Source organism: Myotis myotis, unplaced genomic scaffold, assembly GCF_014108235.1.
Source record: "Myotis myotis isolate mMyoMyo1 unplaced genomic scaffold, mMyoMyo1.p scaffold_m19_p_8, whole genome shotgun sequence".
Lineage (NCBI taxonomy): Eukaryota > Metazoa > Chordata > Mammalia > Chiroptera > Vespertilionidae > Myotis > Myotis myotis.
Genome location: NW_023416390.1, coordinates 33,368,080 through 33,387,346, shown reverse-complemented (window position 1 = coordinate 33,387,346; position 19,267 = coordinate 33,368,080). Strand labels below are relative to the sequence as shown.

The 19,267-nt window shown below is 53.6% G+C and overlaps 1 protein-coding gene across 4 annotated transcripts in view; it reads right to left on the bottom strand.

Moving 5' to 3' along the window:
• Positions 1-19,267, bottom strand: part of SH3BP4 (SH3 domain binding protein 4) — a 79,920-nt gene that overhangs the window by 36,301 nt on the left and 24,352 nt on the right. For 3 of the 4 annotated variants that reach the window (XR_004969246.1, XM_036319096.1, XM_036319098.1), the window contains exon 2: positions 8,476-8,553. The exons of the other annotated variant lie outside the window; for it this stretch is intronic. The gene's annotated coding sequence lies outside the window, so the exon portion shown is untranslated. The remainder of the gene's footprint in view (positions 1-8,475; positions 8,554-19,267) is intronic. 4 annotated transcript variants of the gene reach the window in all.

The window sequence follows — 19,267 nt, the reverse complement described above, 5'->3', positions numbered from 1 at the left end:
GGCCAGAAGGTTGAGAACCACTGCTCTATTTGCATCACCAAAGGACCTGCTTTTCTCAGATCCCATTGAAAAACTGGGTCTGCAGGATCTAGGCCCACCCCAGAGTCCAGTGCCTGAGGGCCGAACCCTGGTTGGTCATGGGGCCCCAGCCCCAGCCCCAGCCCCAGCCCTAAGTTGCTCCTGGACCAGCCTCACAGGACAGCCAGGGCAGGGCCACCCTGGTTCCTGCCACGGGGGCACACACCCTGTCCCCTCAGGACCTTACCATGGGCGCCTCCCACAGGCATGCTCAGGTTCACGCAGAAGCCCACTCATGTGTGGTACCCCGAAGGATTTCCACAGAAACACAGGTTCCCAACGTGGACAATTTCCTGGTGACTTACAGGCAAACTGCCTCCTGACAAATGTTTGCTGCCCAGTCAGATGGAGGCCGGATCTCAAGTTACATTGAGTCCTTTTGAAAGTAAAGATCTGAGCCCGGCAGGAACCTGGTGTGCAACCCACATGGCCTCGCTGCTGCCCGTGACTCCTTCCATGACGGAGAGCTCCAGAGCCCTGCTCAGCCTCCCATCATCCCCCCTCAGGCCTTTGGCTCTGGGGAGCCCGTGTGAGGGTGTTGAGGTCCCGTCTGACCTCAGTCAATCACTGTTGAGCTTCTCTGAGGCACAAGCTCTCCCGTCTGTAAATTAAGATCTGGCTGGACCCACCACTCCCTAAGAAAATCAAGAACAAGCCCAAGAGCGTTACACGCTGTAAACCGCTGTGCAAAATGTAAAAATAACACAGTTACAGAGGAGCTCGGCCAACACTGCAGGTGACGTTTCTCTCCGGGAAGCTTCCTCTTTGTCAAACCCACGGCCGAGGATCTGGTGCACCATTCATTCAGGACGCCGCCCTCCTCTGGAAGAGCCCATTCATTAATTCCTCCTCAAATGCCACGTTGAGAACTGACCCGTGCAGCCCGCACCGTTCAGAGGGACCTCTTTCCAGTCACCTGCCCACAGACGGCCTGCTAGTCACCTGGAGCTGCCCGTGACCCGGACCCTCGGTTTCCGTAAGCCACCTGGTGAGCACCTTTGACTTTCAGGGCTCACTCAGAGTAGGTCCAAGTTCAATACAAACCCAAAGAAAGCTCCTAAGCTAGGTCTTCCCTACTCTGTAAATGAGCGAATGTTACCTGGACTTAACAAAAAGCAGTATTATTAAATAGATAAAGGAAATAAAGAGGTTTCTGTCCAGGTCAATCTTGGTTTAAGCTGAGCACTCCAGCCTCGGGGAGATGTCCAGCCCGTCTCAGAGCCACCAGGCTCGCTTATGTCCAGGTCACCTTATCCCCATGCAGGTCTAGGCCTTCCTCCCAGTCAGGGCCTGTGACCAAATCCGGTGAGGAACTCGGTAAGACCTGTGGGTTTTGTCTTGAGAAAACCACTCTCACCTGTAAGGTTGTGCTGCAGACCCTCTCAAAGAACCCTGCCAGCCCCAGCCGGTTTGGCTCAGCCTGCAGACTGAAGGGGTCCAGGGTTCGATTCTGGTCAAGGGCATGTACCTTGGTTGCAGGCTCCTCCCCAGCCCAGGCCCTGGTTGGGCTTGCACAGGAGGCAACCAATTGATGTGTTTCTCTCACATCGATATTCCTGTCTTTCCCTCTCTCTAAAAATCAATGAAAAAATATCCTCGGGTGGGAATTAAAATAATAATCATCCTATTTAATAAAGAAGGAATATGCTAATTGACCCTCACACTGTGGCAAAGATGGCGGCGCCCACAGCCAATAAAGAGGGAATATGCTAATTAACTACCACGCCCTCAAAGATGGTGGTGCCCACAGTCACAAGGTGGCGGCGCCCAGTCCCTTCAGCCCCGCTGGGGCGCCTGCCTCCAGAGTCCCCCAGTCCCCTCAGCCCCTCAGGCCCCCAGGGCCGGCCCAAGGCGCAGGCAAGCCTCAGATGGCGGCTGCCCAGCCACCCAGGGCCGCCCGAGGCTCAGGTAACCAGGGCCGGCCGAGGCTTGTGCTGCCGGCAGTGGCAGCAGCAGAGGTGTGATGGGGCGTCGCCTTTCCCTGATTGTTGGTCACCTCCTGCCCCTGAGGGCTCCCAGACTGTGAGAGATGGCAGGCCAGGCTGAGGGACAACCCCTCCAGTGCATGAATTTTCATGCACCAGGCCTCTAGTAATTAAAATCAAAGGACCCTGCTAAGAGTCCACTAGGGTAAACACACTTCTTCTGTTGTTGATAAAAATTATGTTCAATGGCAAGGCCCGGACCACTATTCTCCATCAGAGGACATCCTAGGCCAACAGAGCATCAACTGGCACTTTTCTAATTGCATCCGAACCAGGAGAAACGAGAGCACACACCCCAGCTCATCTGTAGGCACAGTGAGTGTAAGCAGGATTTATGGGCAACGACAAAGGAGGAAAAAGAATTGAGCCGTGTTTACTGAGCGCAAAGTCCAGGGCTGCCTGGGATGGGGAGGTGGGAGAAGAAAAGGTATCCCTGTCCAGGAACCAGGGCGAGGAGCACGCCACACAGGCACAGCAAGGCAGACCCTGCCGGGCGCTGACGGCAGAGTGGGCTGACCCTGACCTGGTGGGTCGCGGATGGTGGCCTGTAATAGGAAGACACCGTGTGACCTCGGACAGCCACCAGCTATGTAAGCCGGCTTCCTCTGCTAAACGCACAGCTTGGCTCAGCGGCCTTTTGTTGTGCCCAGATTTCAAGGTTCCCAGGACCCCCAGGGAGCCCGTCAGTCCGATGCAAAAGCAAAGAGTCCTTCATTTCGAACCTAGGTTCGGCTCCCCGACCACACTCACCGATGCAAGGGTAGCCCAGTGGCCGAGAGAGAGAGAGGCCTGATGGGACAGGGGGTTTTAAAGGGGGGTGGAGTGAGGGCAGGAGAGGGGACTGTGTGCCCCGCTGATTGGCCAGGCGCGAGTAGTGATGGCGTGCACTTCCCTTGATTATTATTGGTTCCTGGGCGTGGCCAGCAGGGGCCTGGGCTTCCGGGAAGAAGGCACTCTCCTGAGCACATGGCGGCCGCCCCAAAACTGGAGGACCCAGGGCAAGATAGAGGGCGCAGTCCTAGCCCCCCCTCCCCAGGGCGAGCTGAGCCCGGGCTCCAGGGGCCAGTCCGGTTGCTGGGGGTCCAGCAGATCGACCAGTTCCAGCCCAGACAGGAAGTCCATGTCCTCCATCTCGTTCCCGGGGGCGCCGGTGATCGCCTCCTCCTCCATCTCCTCGGGCGAGGGCACACGCCCCGCCCTGCCGCCGCTGCTGTCCGGGGGCGGTGGGCGGGTGGCAGCCTGCGCCGGGCTCCCGCCGTGGGCTGGGGAGTTGGTGCCCGAGGCCGCCAGCAGCGTGGTCAGGCCCCGCGATGACTCGCCCTTTCACTTTCAAGTCCCTCCCCACCCTGAATCAAGTGGACGGGGGTACTGGGTGCACCACACGTGTGGCTCCAGGACCTCTGTCCACCCCACAGGTCCCTCCTGCAAACACCATCGGAGCACACACGCCAGGAAGATCCTCTTGCTCCTTCTGCCCAGCCCTCCCCGAGGCCAGATGCACACCACTAAGCAAGAGGGCCCCCGGGTAATTCACTCTGGCCAGTGGGTCGTGTTAATGCCTCTTTGGACCTTTGGGACCCCTGGGGCAACCTGAGGTCAGGAGGGCAATGTGCTTCAGAAATGGCAGGAGCCGAACTGTCAGGGCCAGGGCCGCCCCCTCAACCACATCACAAAGGAGCCACTGGGCTACCATTTGGGGCCCTCAACAATGACACGAGAAAAGGGAGTCCCAGAGAAGCTAAATGGCTTGCCCACAGGATGGGGCTATGGGAAAATAGAGGGAAGGGGCAGCGAGGGAGGCAGGAGGGATGGAAAGCTTGCAGTAAGCCCAGGTGTTATGAAGCATGCCACCTCCTCCCTTAGCAGGAGAACCAATGGCCATCACTCCCTCCTGCAGGGACGCCCCCAGCCTGGACACCCCGGTGGCCCTGTCCCCTCCCCACAATCAACCAGCAATGGACACAGATCCACAAACTGCCTGCTGACCCAGCCCAACCCTGTTCTCCTGAGAGCTGGGAGCTGGGAACTGTAGGTACAAGTGGTCCAGGGCTGCTGTGGCTGGGGCCGCAGGCCATTCCTGGGCCAGGTGCATGCTGGGTGAGCAGCAGCAGCCAGGTGACCAGGGAGAAGCACAATTCCTAAAGAGCAGCTTCAGTTCTCAAATTCCAGGTCCTCTCCGGACTGCTGTGCTAGGTCTGACTCTCTCCGGGAATCCTCCCATTTTCCTTTCCTGAGCAAGCCTGCATGCCGATCTCATTCTTCTTATCCTTGAGAAACTTCTGAGGCACGAGCTCCGTTTCTGCAGATGAGGAAACTGAGGGCCAGGAAACCAATGTATGCAAAGTGTGCTTATGTGCTCATAACTGAAATTCATTTGAAAGCAAGGCCAACGCTGTAGGCTCTGGGCCTTTTGTCTGACCCAAGGATGAAACGCATTCTCTCTGCCCTTCCTAAATAACAGCGGCCTGCCCAGGCAACTTGAAGTAATGCACAAACAAAGGGGGGAAACTCCAGGCAGAGACAGGAAAACTGGGGTTTCTGATTAGATTGAAAACTTCTTTGTGAGTCTAAGTAGGTTTCAGTAAGAGACTGGAAGGCTCTTGAAATAAACAATGGTAGAATCTTTCTTCATTCACACCTTTTATCTCCAAAGCCTCAAGTATGCTAAACATTTCTCATTGTCTTCATGACATGGCCTGCTTTAAGGAGGATGAAAAGGCAGGGTAGCTACCAGGCCAAAACACAAGGCTTCTAAGAACACAACTGCCATTTTTAGTGTGGCGTGTGGCTGGGGGCAGCTAGGCGGCTCAGGTTTCTGGTCTGTTCACATGCCCTGGGCTTCACATTTTGGGGCTCATGACCTCATTCATCCAATGGCAGCCCTGTACTTACTGAAGCAGCCACAGGTGAGGCATTTTAATAAAGGGTTGGGAAAGGGGCCAAGTAATGTCTTAGGCTCATGCAGGGCTGCAAGGTTCCCCTCTCTCAGGTCTTGGGGAGGTCGGACCTATGGACACAAAGGGATTCCACAGGGTGATCCGATCATAAATTCCTAACGGGACAGGTCATGGTGGGTAGTCATGCCCATGGCCTATAACTTCTAAATGGTTTACCTTGGCCTGAAGCCAGCCCTGTCCATTGTTTCTGTGCATCTAGGTTAACTCACCTTTGAAATAAGCCTTAACCACCAATCCGCAATCCAATCTGGCCTTGCTTTCTCCCTACTTCATGAACTCTTCCTACGTTCCCTCCTTCATTCCTTAATCCTAAATGCGTAAAAGAAACTGCACACTGACATTCGAATGAAGCGTTTTTCTCAGTCTGTTGAGATCTTGCTTCCAGATGTGTCCTCTGTTTGGCTCCAATAGATTTTTATAAAACTTCTCTACAGGTTTGGACAGGTTACATCAACAGAGCTGACCCCATGCGGGGCCCAGGCAGGCCTTGGCAGGTGCGGCATCGGTGCTTCTGGGTCACCTGGCCAGTGATGGTCCATGCAGGCCTGGATGTCACCTGGCCTCAGCCGCTCAGTTCCAAAGACACCTGAAAGCTGGGATGTCCCCTACATACAGACCAGAGTAAAAGCGACGCCAAGGAACGAGGGGAGAGTGCCCTGGGAGGGACGAATGGGCATGGCATCCTTTTGGGGTGACGAAAAATGCGATGGTGGTGGATACAACACTGTGAACGCACTAAATGCCAACAAATCGTACATCTCAAAATGGTTAATTGGAAATATTGTGTGAAATTCACATAAACAGAACAAAAACACACCATCAGGAAAGTCTGGAAGTCCCCAGTCTGAAACCCCAGAAGAGCAAAAGTTTGTTAGTTCTCCCTGTGGACCAGTCAGGGTGCCCAGCCAGCCACCCCTTCAGAGTGGGGACAGGTCTTAACTGTATCCTTGATTTTCAAATAAACTTACAGTTCTGAGAGAACAAAAATTAATTTCATCTGTTTCTCTTTACTCTAAAAAGTAGCTGTGTGGCTCACGTTTGTGGCTCAGAATTGATTTCTGTTGGCCAATGCTGGCCTTGGGGACAGTGCCCACATAGCTCATGTGTCCTCCTAGGGGCCAGGTAAGGGAGGCAGCAAAGGAGTAGCTTGGGGCACTCCTCCTCGAGCTCTAGGCCTGGTCTTTGCTACTCATTGTAATAACCCTCTGATCTTGAACTCTCTGAGCCTGAGTTGTTATCTGTAAAATGGGCAGGATGCACAGTATCCCAGGACTGGAGTAGACATGACATGCAGCGAGCAGGCGCTTGGCTGGAGCTCCCACCTTCACAGGCACCCGCAGAGCCATGGGTCTCCCCCAAATAGCTCTCAGGGCAAGCTGTGTTATTTCTAGTTATATCCGTCATTGATCCTGGTCTTAAAGGGCAGGGCACTGGAGTCAGCCCCTTCCTGCTCCCTCAACTGGATCGGCATCCGAGCAGCAGCGTGGACACCTGAACTAGAACACCTAAGCTAAAGTTGCAGGAATTACATGCCAATCACAAAAAAAGAGGCACCGGCAAAACTCTAGACATAGAAACTGAAATCCTGGGAAGCTCCATCTCACAAAGAACTTGAGACAAATCAGATCTTGACTATTAAGCACAGAGAAAACATGGCATTTATGTTCCTGGGAGGAAAAGCCACAAAAGTTGGCCAAATGTGTCAAGATGACATTTTTTTTGCCATAATGAGGGCCGGTCTCTTTCATGCTGAGACACCCGTCCACTCTGCCAACTCCATGGCGGGTAAAGGTGACCCTCCCTCTCCAGGCTCCCGGAGCCCTTAATGCTCAGATAGAGACAGAGGGCACCGCTCTGGCTCATCCCTAGATGGCCAGGCCCCGTCTCACCCTCCTGTTTCCTCTTCTCAGAAGTCTTGCTGCTCTGGTTCATCTGGCTCAGAGCCAGAGAAAGCAAACCACATAAATGGCAGCCCGGGAGCCGCTGGAGCAAGGGAGGGGTCCCAGGCAGGGCCCCCATGAACCTGTTCCTGTCCGGTCCAAGGGGGGACTTGCATCGAACAAGCTGTGCCTCATGAGACCATGTGGGGTGAGACAGGTCATACCACACAACCCACTGGTATCTCTCGAGTATATCTAGAGAGAAGAGTCATGCTGCATACTTGTGTTTGATTTAAAAAGCCCCAGCAATCTCGCCAATGCCAGGCCAGAAGAATGCGAGGAATGTGGATGCCTTTCACTGGGTTTCACCACCACCCAAACAGACCGCAGCCAGCCGCGGCCAGGGGGCTGCACTTATAAGGCCAGGGCTGCTGGAGGCTGCTTCCTGGGCAGAAGTATTTTAAGTCCCTGGGACCTCAGTGGCAGTGAGGACTGACCCTGGGCCCAGAAGACTCCCGAATTCTTCACTAATAAAAGTCCCTAACATTCTTTCTGTCCCTAACATTCTTTCTATCCTAAAGCACAGGCCATAAGGCAAACAACGACCAGTGACATAAAAGTGGGGAGAAGAACATTGGGGCAAAATCTCCTCCCCCAGCTGAATAGAGGGTGGTGTGCTTAAAGGAAAACCTGAAATATTTCAGGTGCCCACTTGATGGGGAGAGGATTTTAGTATTCGAACAGGACCTGAAAGGAAGCTCCGGGGAGCTGTTACCTCTCAAATCCCGCCACTGCCCGGGATTATGCAAATGTCCATTATGATTCTGTCCAATCCTTTCACCCAGGGAGGAAAGACTGTGTCGTTGTTTTTGAGCACACGAAGGCTGTGGCATGTTAGCTGACGATCTCACCCCACTGGCTTTACAAAAGGCGGTTTCCTTCTATCGCCCAGAGAATAAAAAGTGCAGCCAAGAAAATACCCCAGAACATTCTACCAGGGAAAGGGTAGCATTTTCTCTTTCTTTTCTGCTGCGAGTGCCAACTGCCTCCAGCTCTTCCTCATGAACCTGGCTAGTGCTTCCTTTTAACATTTTCTGCTATTGTTTTCCCAGAGCCCCAGCGGGGGTGACCCGGAACCACAGGGCCACATGGAGCTCTCTGGCCATTGTTTGGGAGCGCATAACCTCTTACGTTATAAGAATAACTCCTTTGTGCAAACACAACAGGACAGCCAACCTGGGCTCTGTCTCATTCTGGGTAGAGCGAGAACATTCCATTGGTGGCAACAGAGGGGAAGTCGCAGAAAGTAAACAGAAATGAGGGGCTGTTCTGGGAACTCCATGGTGCCAGGCCCACCGGAGATGTCTGGCCTTCCCGTGAAGACAGAGCAGTGCCCTGAAATGCCAAGGGCCGCCGGAAGCTTCCGGAAGCTGCTTCTCCCTCCTGAGCTGTTCCGCACGTGCGCGGGGCTCCTCTCCCCACACAGGTCTGTGCACGTCGGCCGGGACACAGTTGCCTCCACACAGCGGGTGCAGGGACAGCGGCTCATTCAAACACCCTGTGTGCATCGCTTACCTGCCACAGGCCACCAGCTCCCGACGTCAGAGGTGGAGTCCCAGGACCCGGCCTTCCCTCCAGAGAAGAAGGGAGATGCTGCAAGACAAAAGGGAACCGTGACCAAGATTGGGTCTCGCTCAGCCCCAAACCCACGTCTCTATTTCCCTCCAAGACTCTCCCAAAGCTAGAGCAGCCGCATTTCCGTGGTCAGGCAGGGCAGTGGTGGACCCTGCGAGGTGGCGCCCAGGTGCCGTTCCACGCCAGCCGCTGGGCATGTGGCCGGCGGGACCCTCTCCTCGAACTGCCCTGTCCCAGGGAGAGAAGGCAGACCCTCACCTGCTCAACTCCTGAGAACTCCAGGACCTCCCAGGTCGGAGCTCCTTGGGTCTCAAAGGGCTTTGCTGAGACTGCAGGACAGCCTGCTCTCCTCTGCCCACGCGTCCCCCTCAGAGCTGGTCCCCACAGTGTCCCCACAGACCGAGCCCAGTCAGAGCTCGTGTGCCTTCCTTTCCCTGCTGTTACTTCTGCTGCAAAGACTGGCAGTGTTCCCTCAGCAGAAGAATCTTATCAGTTGAACCCTAAAGACACACTCCAATCGCCTGCCAGCAGTGGGGCTCCCTCCCCACGTGGTGGGGTCACCAGGAGGTAGTCCCGTTAATGTGTTAAGTACAGAGCCCGCGCCTGTGGCAGGTTCCATAAACAAGTGTGACGATGACAGAGAGGAGCGGGATTGAAGGTCACCACCCTGAGTCCCCGCTTAGCTCCCTGCATTCAGGCCGACGTCTGGACCGGCCACAGGGGCTCTGGGCTTTCGAGGAGCCCTGGACCTGGCCAGGCTGTGAAAGGGGAGGCGGATTCACTCTGCACACCTCCACTCAATCAAGGCCTCACAGCCTGCAAACCATGCCCGCCCCCAAGAACAGACCGCCCAGAGCAGCCCCCCTCCTGATACATATTTCACATGCCATTAAATGAGTATCGCAAGCAGGCGAGGATTACCCCCTGTGAGGCTGGGACAGCTGGCTAGTTTTCAGGACACCGTTTCCCCTGGGGCTTCAGCAGTGAAATGAATTCCAGATGCACAGAATGACGGGCGGGCGTGCGGGCAGGAAACCAGTCAGAAGGAAAGACCAATTCGCATGGACACAGCGCACCTCGCGGTAGAGACAGACCTCCCAAAGGCCCAGCAATGAGAGAAATCCCACAGGCGACGGGGACAGGCTTATCCCAGCCTGTGAACTCCACGGAAAAGGCAAAAACACGAGAAAACATACTCTGACACGACAAGAGAGCAGATCCCGAAGGAGACGGAGAAATGGGGGGGTAGAAGAGGGGGGAACTGGATGTTCAAGACACGGAAACAAGGGGCCATTGTCCACACATCGGTGTATCTTGGACGTGTCCACCGTACTGCTCACAGGTCCAAGGAAGACTCGGGTTATTCTGAGAACCTCAGACCATGCGGCCAAGTGCATGTGGGAGTCCGAGGATTCATGCCCGGACAGAGCTGTTGGGAACCTCATCGTGTTAAAAGGGGAGAAGGAAGTGAAAAACACACCAGAGGAAGTGAAAACCCGAACACAGGGGCCTCTTGGAAGTGAGTTTATGGGTGTTTTTCTGCTTCCTCAGACTTCAGTGTTTCCAATTTGTTCAACAGTGAGAGAGAGTGAGTTTCTTTTTTTTTTCTCTTCTGACTTTTAAGAGTGAGTCCTCAAAAGTCACTACACCAGCCTGAGAACTTTGGGAAAACTGGAAAACTGCTAAGCCTAGTCCTTGAGTTCCCAAGCCACCATGATGGACGCGTATGGATCCACTGGCCAAAGGGTCCCCACATCCTGCATCTGCTAATTTTGGGGGTGGAGTATCTCCAGGCAGGAAGTGGTCCGCCCCGCTCCCTGCCTCCACCACGCCCATGCCCGAAAGCGCGACAGCGGTGGAACTAGAGGGGGAAGTGGAACCCTGAAATCCTTGTCCTTCTTATTCTGGAAGCAAACTTTGGCTTGTGTGCCAAGTCCGTCCAATGTGTCACCTGCCTTTGTAAGGCCCATGAACAAAGAATGTTCTATTTTTTTAATAATTGGGGAGAAACTCAAAATAAGAATAATATTTCGTGATGTGAAAATTATAGGAAATTCAAATCGCAGTGTCTGTAAGTCAAGTTACGGGGAACACAGACAGCCACATAGAGTTCACCTTCTGTCCACGGTTCTTTTGTGCGTCAAGAACACAAACCCGAAAGTATCTCGTCTGGCCTTTTCCAGAAAAAGTGTGCCACCCCAGGTTCTCTACCAACCCCCTTATGCACTGGGGCAAAAGGCCAGGCCATGGCGGGCACACAGGACCATGGGCATGCACCCATGGGTGCACGGCTGGACACCAAGTCCTGGCCTAGTTGGCAGGTGGCATGAGAGATGGCAACAGGGAAGGAAAGAAAACAACAGGAAGGTGTGAGGTGTGGCTAGAAAAGGAGACAGAGGTGGCCCCAAAGGGAAAACTTCATCAAGTCAAAACTGCTGTCCAGAGCTGGCTCCAAGGTCAACAAGGAAGTGCTCCTATCCCGGGGGCCCCACCCCATACCTGATAAGGATCAGTCCTTACGCAAGTAATGCTCAAGACATTGATCTCTTGGCCTCGCCATGGGCCCTAAGTTTTTCACTGTTTATGGGAGAAACTTTAAGACAACCAACTTAGAAAATGGCAAAAGTAACACTTGGGTAGACTGGCGATGGCCTTTCTAGTTAACGCTATCAACACCAACACCTTGGAAGCTATTCGCGGAAACAGTATTCTGGCAGGTGGAGATAACACAGCCAGGTGAGAGTGTCTGACATCTAACCCGATTCATGTGGTGAAATTTTCTTACGCAGAACACAGAACTGGTTTGCTTACCTTTCCTATAGTTACTTAACATTTCAAATTTCACTGGGGATGAGAGAAGGAATACCCTTTCCTCTCTCCTGTACTGAGTATGAAGCACAAAAGGGAAGGGTTTATTGAGACAAACAACCAGACACCACAATGGTGTCTTTATGTGTCTGTCCATTCACTCTGCACACCTGCGGGTTCCTACCTGGCACCTGACACCTATCAAGTCAGTGGTGAAGTTCACCGACTATCCTTCCGCCTTGGGTGAGGTTTCTGTTTGTCTGTGTGAGAGACGGGAGGCCCTAGGTGTTACCTGTGCCCTCTCTCCCAGGTATGTGGACTCCCACAGACACCTGTGGTCAGAAGGTAGCTTTTTCCTCCTCCTCCTTTGGGCTTGTGCTCCTTCTGGTTGGACCTGGTGGGCCTGGGCATAGAAATATTTATGCATTTAGCTTACATGAATGAATGGACACAAGTGAGGCAAGAGCAGCTGCTAGGACAACCCACATGGAGTATTTCAGAGAGACTCCACAAAGGTGCAACGCTAAAAAGGGGCTGGCACACTGGGCCACATTCAACACTGGAGGAAAGAGGAATAAAACTCTAGAACTCTGGATTCAGACAATTTAACTAGCGTCTTTATGCTGTTGCTTGATTTTACCTTAAAAATCAGAGGACTACGCTTGCTAGTTCACATAAGACACTACTGTCCAATGACACTCAGAAACTACCTTCCCCAATGTTAGGAAGATGGAAGATGAACGCCCACTAGCCTGTTTCCCACTTTTTTTTTTTTTTTTTTAAACCTTCTTCCAGGCTCTGACTAGCTTTTCCAACTCACTGACCAGTTAATCTAGGAGTTTCTTAGCCAGACCCGGGCGGGAGGTTCAAGTCCAGGGTTATGACCATCGCCACTTAGAAGCTGATGAAGGAGACCTTCCCGGCAAGTCCTCAGACCTTCGATCTGATCCGTAACCTTCTCCCATGAATCAATGGGGGAGATGGCACCAGTCAGGGAACTGCGTGCGTGACTCCAGGTGGTGGAATTCAGGCTGTAAACACAGGACTTCTGAGACGTCCCCGTGTCATACCATGGATTCTGTGTCAGCTCTGCCCTTACTGGCTCCATGACCTTTGCTAAATCGCTCACCTGGACTCCGGGCCTCGGTCTCCTCTAGAGGAAAACAGGGCAGTCCGTAATCCCAGGTGAGCGTACCCCCACTCAACGTGGCTTTGTCTCTTCTGTGTTTTCCACTGGCCTGTAGATCACACTGAGGGCAGATCACATTGAGGTCTTTGACACATAAAAGACCCTCTATTTAGTGCCAAATACATAGTAAAAATCTCGAAAAACTTCTTCCACTTAAATAAGGCAGTGGTGCTCAACAGTGGCGATCCGACTCCTGGCCCGGAGCGCCTACTAAACCAGAAGGCTGGTTGGTCTCCACCCCCAGAGGCCCAGGGGTAGGGGCTGGGTCTGAAAGTCTGCATTTCTAACTCACTCCAAGCAATGGCGATGCTGTTGGTCCCTGGACCACACCTTGAAAGCCACTGGTATGGACATCTTGGCAAAAGAGAGAACTAAGGCTCGAGGTTTCAATGGCTGACCGAGATCAAGATATGGGAAGCTGGGAGCACACACTCAACGTAGTGGGCAAAGCCAGCACCAGTGACCGACACCCAGAACCATGGTCAAGTGCAAAGCAAACAGAGGGACACCAGGCAGGTGGCGGTGAGACAGGATGTCTCCGAGGGAGGGCCCAAAGCGCTGGGCAGGGTCCCAATGTCGCACTTCCTTCTTCCTTTCCTTCTCCCATGACTGACATTATGAAGCCTTCCGAGTCTGTTCAAGTGGGAAGGAGCTGAGGGTCCTGCTTGGGCCAGAGGCAGGGAGTTCCTGTGTGAGTCTGGGGAGCGCACACAGAGTAAGCAGCCCTCAACACACGCTGAGGAGCTGCGAACATTTAGGACAAGTTCATGGGGTGAGGCCCAGACCCTTTTTGAACTGGACTCCAACCCTGGCTCCGCCACTGAATATGTGACCACCCATATTCCCGGCGCTGGGAGGGTGGGTGACGTTACGATCTGATGCTGTCCCCATGGTCCCACACACATGGTGTTCAAGAGCTGGTCCCTTTCTTCCAGAGTCCCCCGCCAACCCTTCCTCAGGGTGTCCTCGTGGGAAGAGCTGGTCCGAGGAGGAACACCAGCCTTCTGGCCTCTTGGATTCTCCTTTCTGGGGGTCAAATCTTCACCCCGGCAACTTCTCACCTAGCAACAGTGAAAGGGGCAAGAGAAGGAAAAACGCAGCCTGGAGCGGCCCACGTCAGCCCTGCAGTGGGTCTGCGTTCCCTTCCACGCCTGACTCATCCTGGACTGAGGCTCTCAAGAGCTCCTGCTGCCCCCCTCCCCCCACACACACACCCCCGTTCAGCTTTGCGAAAGGGGTACAGGGCTTCCGTCTGCCTTACGGTCAGGACCGTGGTAACCGTCACAGTTTATTTAGAACACCTAGCCAAGCGGTGCAGTGAAGGGCGGAACACTGATTTTGTAAGAGCACCAAATAACTCCTAGTTCATTAACCTGAGTACACATCCCAGACCAGCCGCTCAGCAAGGCTGGAAAAGGGCACCCGCGGCTGCATGAAAAGGCATTTCCCTCCCGATCCCCCGAACTTCTGAGCACAGGTGGGAACACACGTGGAATCGGGACCCGGTCAGAACACGGCAGTCCAGGAAGTGTTTCGGAGAGGAGAGGCAGGTTCTCACTTCCCACCAGGGCCAGCTGAGCCTCCCTGATTAGTCTCTCTGCCCAGGGACTGCTCCAGATACTGACTTATTCGCACCTTCGTCACAAGCCACTGTCAGCCGGCAGGAAAGGTTCACGCAGCTAAAACGCAGCACACACTCGGGGCTGGCGCTCGTCTAGCTTGGAGGGATGCGGGGCTGGCGCCAGCAGTCACCCATCATCTCACGGATCACCGTCGGGCTCTGCTCCTTGTGAGCTAGAGGGACTGGCAAGATAACGAAAACGCTGTGCCCTGCCCTCCGGAATGGAAGGAAGAAAAAGCAGGTGCCTGCCTGTAAGCCAAGGCGGAAAACGAAGACGCTGAGAGACAGAGCTGCTCGTGTGGGTACAGAACACGATGGAGAGGGAACGCCTAGATGGAGAAGGAGCTCGTCGGACCGGAGAAGGTTCCACCGTGGCTGACCGGGCTCACACAGGTGTCAAGAGAGGATGCCACGCACAGGGGTCAGCTCCCTCTGCGTTGGTCCCGAGCTCCCCTCATCCCGCCAACACAGGGGAACTTTCTCTGATGATCTGAGCACCTTCTGCCTCGCGGGTGGAGGAGAGTCATGAAGACAGACTTGCTGTCTGAACTCTCGTTGGTGGAGCTGCGGTATCTGCCTTGCTCATGACTCCGGAACAGGGAAGCCTGGACTTCTTGAAGACCACAGGTATAGAATCCAGGTACAGCAGTGAGCCCTTCCTTGTCCTGTCCGACACTCTCTAAGGGGGTGGGTACAGTCTGCCATGTCCAGGGCAGCCCTGGGGTCAGTGCCCAGCCTTCCGTCTTGCCAAGGGACGATTCTCAGAGGGTCCCCAGCAGTCACGGTGACCATGAGTTCAGTTCCCCACCTGGCCCTTGCTTTCCCCCTTCCCCATCTCACTCTCCCAGTTCCCCACTCCTGCTTCGGGAGGCCACCTCTCCCCCAAAATCAACCCCCTTGCCTCAGGCTCGGCATTCGGGGGTCCCAGACCAGAGAAGAGGACAATATGAATCTGGCACCAGATGCTGGGCCTTTCGGCCAAGACACACACACACACACACACACACACACACACACACACACACGCACACACAGCTGGTGATATAAATGAGCACGTTCTTGGTCAGTGCCGCCCAAAGCCAGTGGGCTATTGTACCGTGTTAGAAATGCCCAATTTAGAAAGCCAAGGAAGTATTTTGTCCCGTCAATAAAATACATTTATACTCAACTAAAGCTGGAAAAAAGCAACAGATATTTATACCGCAACTGACATTTTTACATTAAAAATACTATATAAATGCACTGTGGCTCCCATCCAGGCTAGAGGCCATCGGAGCTCATGGTTCCCAAGGAATTCCTGATGCTCAGCTGGGCCTGGATCCCAGTTCCGGCCCCGGGGGCCCAGCCCGGTGTCAGCAGGAAGCCCACTAGCCTCCCGAGAGTACCACGAGTTGCGACCTTGAGTCACTTACATGTCGGGGCTCTGCTCAAATGTCACCCCCTCAAATCCCCAGACCCCCGTGCTGCTTTCCCAGGGCAGCTGCTATAACAGAATGCCAGCAGCTCGGTGACTTAAAACCAACTTATTCTCCTATAGCCTGGAGTCAGAACTCTGAAATGCGTTTCACTGGCTAAAGTCAAGGAATAGGCAGGTCTGGTTCCTTCGGAGGCTCCAAAGGTAGAACCCATCTCCCTGCCTTTTTCAGCTTCTAGCAGCACCTGGATTCCTGCCCTGTGGTCCCTCCCTCCACCTGCAAAGCACATCCCCCTAATCTGTCTCCATCATCTCATGGACTTCTCCTCTGTAGTCAGATCTCCCTTTGCCTGGCTTTTAAAATGTCACCTGTCAGGTCCTGGCCAGGCAGCTCAGTTGGTTAGAGCATCGTCCTGACATGCCAAGGTTCTAGGTTCGATCCCCTGTCAGGGCACATACAAGAAGCAACCAATGAATGCATGAATAAGTGGAAAAACAAATTGATGTTTCTCTCTCTCTCTCTCTAAAAATCAACAAATAAAAATACTTTTTTAAATGACACATCATTACATTATATTAATAGTCACAGGTTCTAGAGATTAGGATGTGTATATCTTTGGGGGCCATCATTCACCCCAACACATTCCCTACTTAAAACAGCACACCTTTCACTCCCCCAACTCCCTCACCGGCTTCACGTGTCACTCCTGACATTGTTTGTTGCTTGTGATTTCCTTTCTCTTCTACTAGAATAAGTGCTTTATGGAGGCAGTTGGCTCCCCTAGACTACCTGGAACAGAGCAGGCACTCAGTAAATGGCCATGGCACCCCCCAAGCAATCATCAGGAACTCACCTGTCTCATTCACTGTTGTATCCCAGCTCCAGGACTGCACTGGGCACACAGCAAGATGCTCCATTAGCAAGACCTGTTCCTGAACATAAAACCAAGTCCCCAGGGGCCTGTGATCTGCACATCGGGTTGCCTCCCGTGTGGTCCCAGGTGCTTCTCTCCCCCAAGCCCATGGCCCTGCAAGCTCCCCTTCAGCACATCCCTCTCTGCTCACGAACACAAACTGCCTGCTTCCTCCTGCCACCTGCCCATTTCAGGGCTCTCCCCAATCTGGCCTATCCTATCCCCAGCCTCCTTAGCCCCTCCTGCCAATTTCCTTCACTCTGGCCAGGTCAGCTGCCCACCCTAACCCTGCACACACAGCCCACCTCCTCCTGTAGGTAGGGAATGCCTCCTCGGTACCCTCCTTCCAGGCCCAGCTCCCACCCACCATGACTCCAGGTGGCGGTGACACCTCTGCCACCCCACTAAAGGACAGCACTTCGGGGCAGGCAGACCTACGCAGGTGAGCTCATAGCCTCCGGTTCCCTGGGGCTAAGTCTCTGACGAGCACTTATGCTCCCTGAGGAACAAGCCCTTACATTTCTCCAGTGCCCTCCAGCTCCTGGGCCTTGCATCAGATGGACCAGGAGGTCAGGCTCTGACTGGGCACAGGACGTCCATGACTGCATGGCCAGTCTCCACCGCAGGAAAGCAACCCACCCAGCGTCAGCGTGACGACGGGTCCAAACACAGAAGTGGACAAACCTAGCGAAGCCACAGGTCTGCCCACAAGTGCCACCAGCCCACAGGAGCAGGCGATGCCCCTCCTCACTGAGAGGGGCCCAGGCACCACAGGAAACCAAAATCGAAGTATAGCCGGGAGTGAGGGGGGATCAGGGTTTCTGGTAATCAGAAATCCAGGACACCCAGTGAAAGTGAATTTCAGATACACAACAATTTTATTAGTGTATGTGTGTCCCATAGGGTCAAATGTTCCTGGGTGTCCTGCACTTTTATTTGCTAAACCTGGCACCCCAAGGGGGCTACAGGGGTGCCCCCCCAGACTGTGCCACTCAGAGGGATTTCCCAAGACTTGCGGCCTCAAGGGGAGAGGTGGGAGATGGCCTGGCCGGGGGCAGGGTGACCAGAAGGCAAGCTCACCACGGGGCTAACGTCCACTTCTTCCAGAGTTCGCTAACTAAGAGGTGCTCTCCGTGCGATTTCCTTCTCATTGAAGAGCTTTTTAAAAATAAAATCTTTCTTGCCAGCTGTAAAAAGGGGTTGCCTCAATACTATTTTTCCATTCCGGCATAATTCTTCAAGAATTCACAAACAAAGCTGCGGCCCTCCGACAACAAAGATCGCCATGGAGACAGATCACCTCCATCATGACTTCACCTCCCATTCCACCAGCACGGACCGCAGATTGTTACCAGAAGAATTCTTGTGAAAACAAACACAAGCCCACGGCAGGCATGGCAGGAAACGTAGCAGCTCTTTCTAATTTTAACTTTCTCCAGGAATGCATTCCTGCCGAACGGCTGGGCACATTCTCTCCAGGCCCCGCGTTCCTTCAGGAAAGCGGTCACCCCCGGAGTCCACAGCGGCTGGCAGAAGGGATGAGCCCAAGCTGGTCTCTCTAAGAGGCCAAAACATGGTATTTGAACAGGAAAGCACTCCCCGACCAGAGGGTGAGCCACAGAGGGGGACAGAGGGAGCGGACTCGCCACAGGAAGGCAGCGTCCAATAATTACCATAAGCAGGAGCCAGTTTCCCAGGCCCAGGGCCAAAGCAAGGGGACCACGGGCCAGAAGTGAGAACACCTCACCAACAATCCTGCAGGTTACCACCCTGGGACAGACTTCAGAACAAGCCTCATTGGATTTTTAAAGCCCATGTGGCCAGGGGACCAACGGGGAGGCAACATTTGCAATGCTTACAGCCAAAAAAGGCTTATTTTCCAGAAAATTCCAGAGGACTACAATTCAAGAAGAAAAATGGGCAAACACCATGAAAAGGATCTTTGCATGAGAAGAAACCAGAATAGCCAATAAGCATTAGTTTGTGGCTAATGATAAGGAACGCATAAAAATTAAAACCGAGTCAGATACCTTCGCATATCCACCAGTCCAGACATCCCCCCCAAAGGAAGTCCGCTGAGGGCTCAGCTCCTTGCCTCCTGGGGCTATGTGACTGCTTGCTTCCTCAAAGCCAGCAAGACAAAGTCTGTCATCAAGAAGCTGGACTTTCACAGGAAGGCCTCCGGTGAAATCTAATCTTGGGCGTGGCCTCCATCACTTTTGATGGATCCTATCAGTTAGAAGCAGGTTGCCAGGCCAGCCCCATCTGGGCGGGATCACCGGGGGTGTAAATACGGGGAGGTGGGAGTCATTAGGGGTCATGTGAGAGCTGGCCAGCCACAAACTGAGCACAGTTCCATTTACATAGACAGAGGTTAAACAGTTTTAAGAAATGGCATTGCATAGGGACACCTGTTTATTGCTCTGCAGTAAAATTATAAATAAAGGGAATGATAACCACAAAATTCAAGACAGGACTACCTTCAATGCTTAACGCATATTAAAGACATTTTGGGGAGGCAGGTGGGAAGAACGCAGGGTTGGGCAGGGGCATCGGAACTTCAAAGTTAAGGGTCAAGTTCCACTTCTTGGCCTGGGTAGTGGCTACCCAAGTCTATAGGAGTGTTCATGGTTTTTGTGGTTTCCTGTTCATCCCCAATATGTTCAAGTATTATTAATATATCTCAAGACTTAGGGACCACAGGGCTTGGCCCCTGGGCACCCCATGTAATAGTCAGGTCAGGTGCCCGGCACACTGTGGGGCCTTGGAAATGCCCAGCCTCCCTG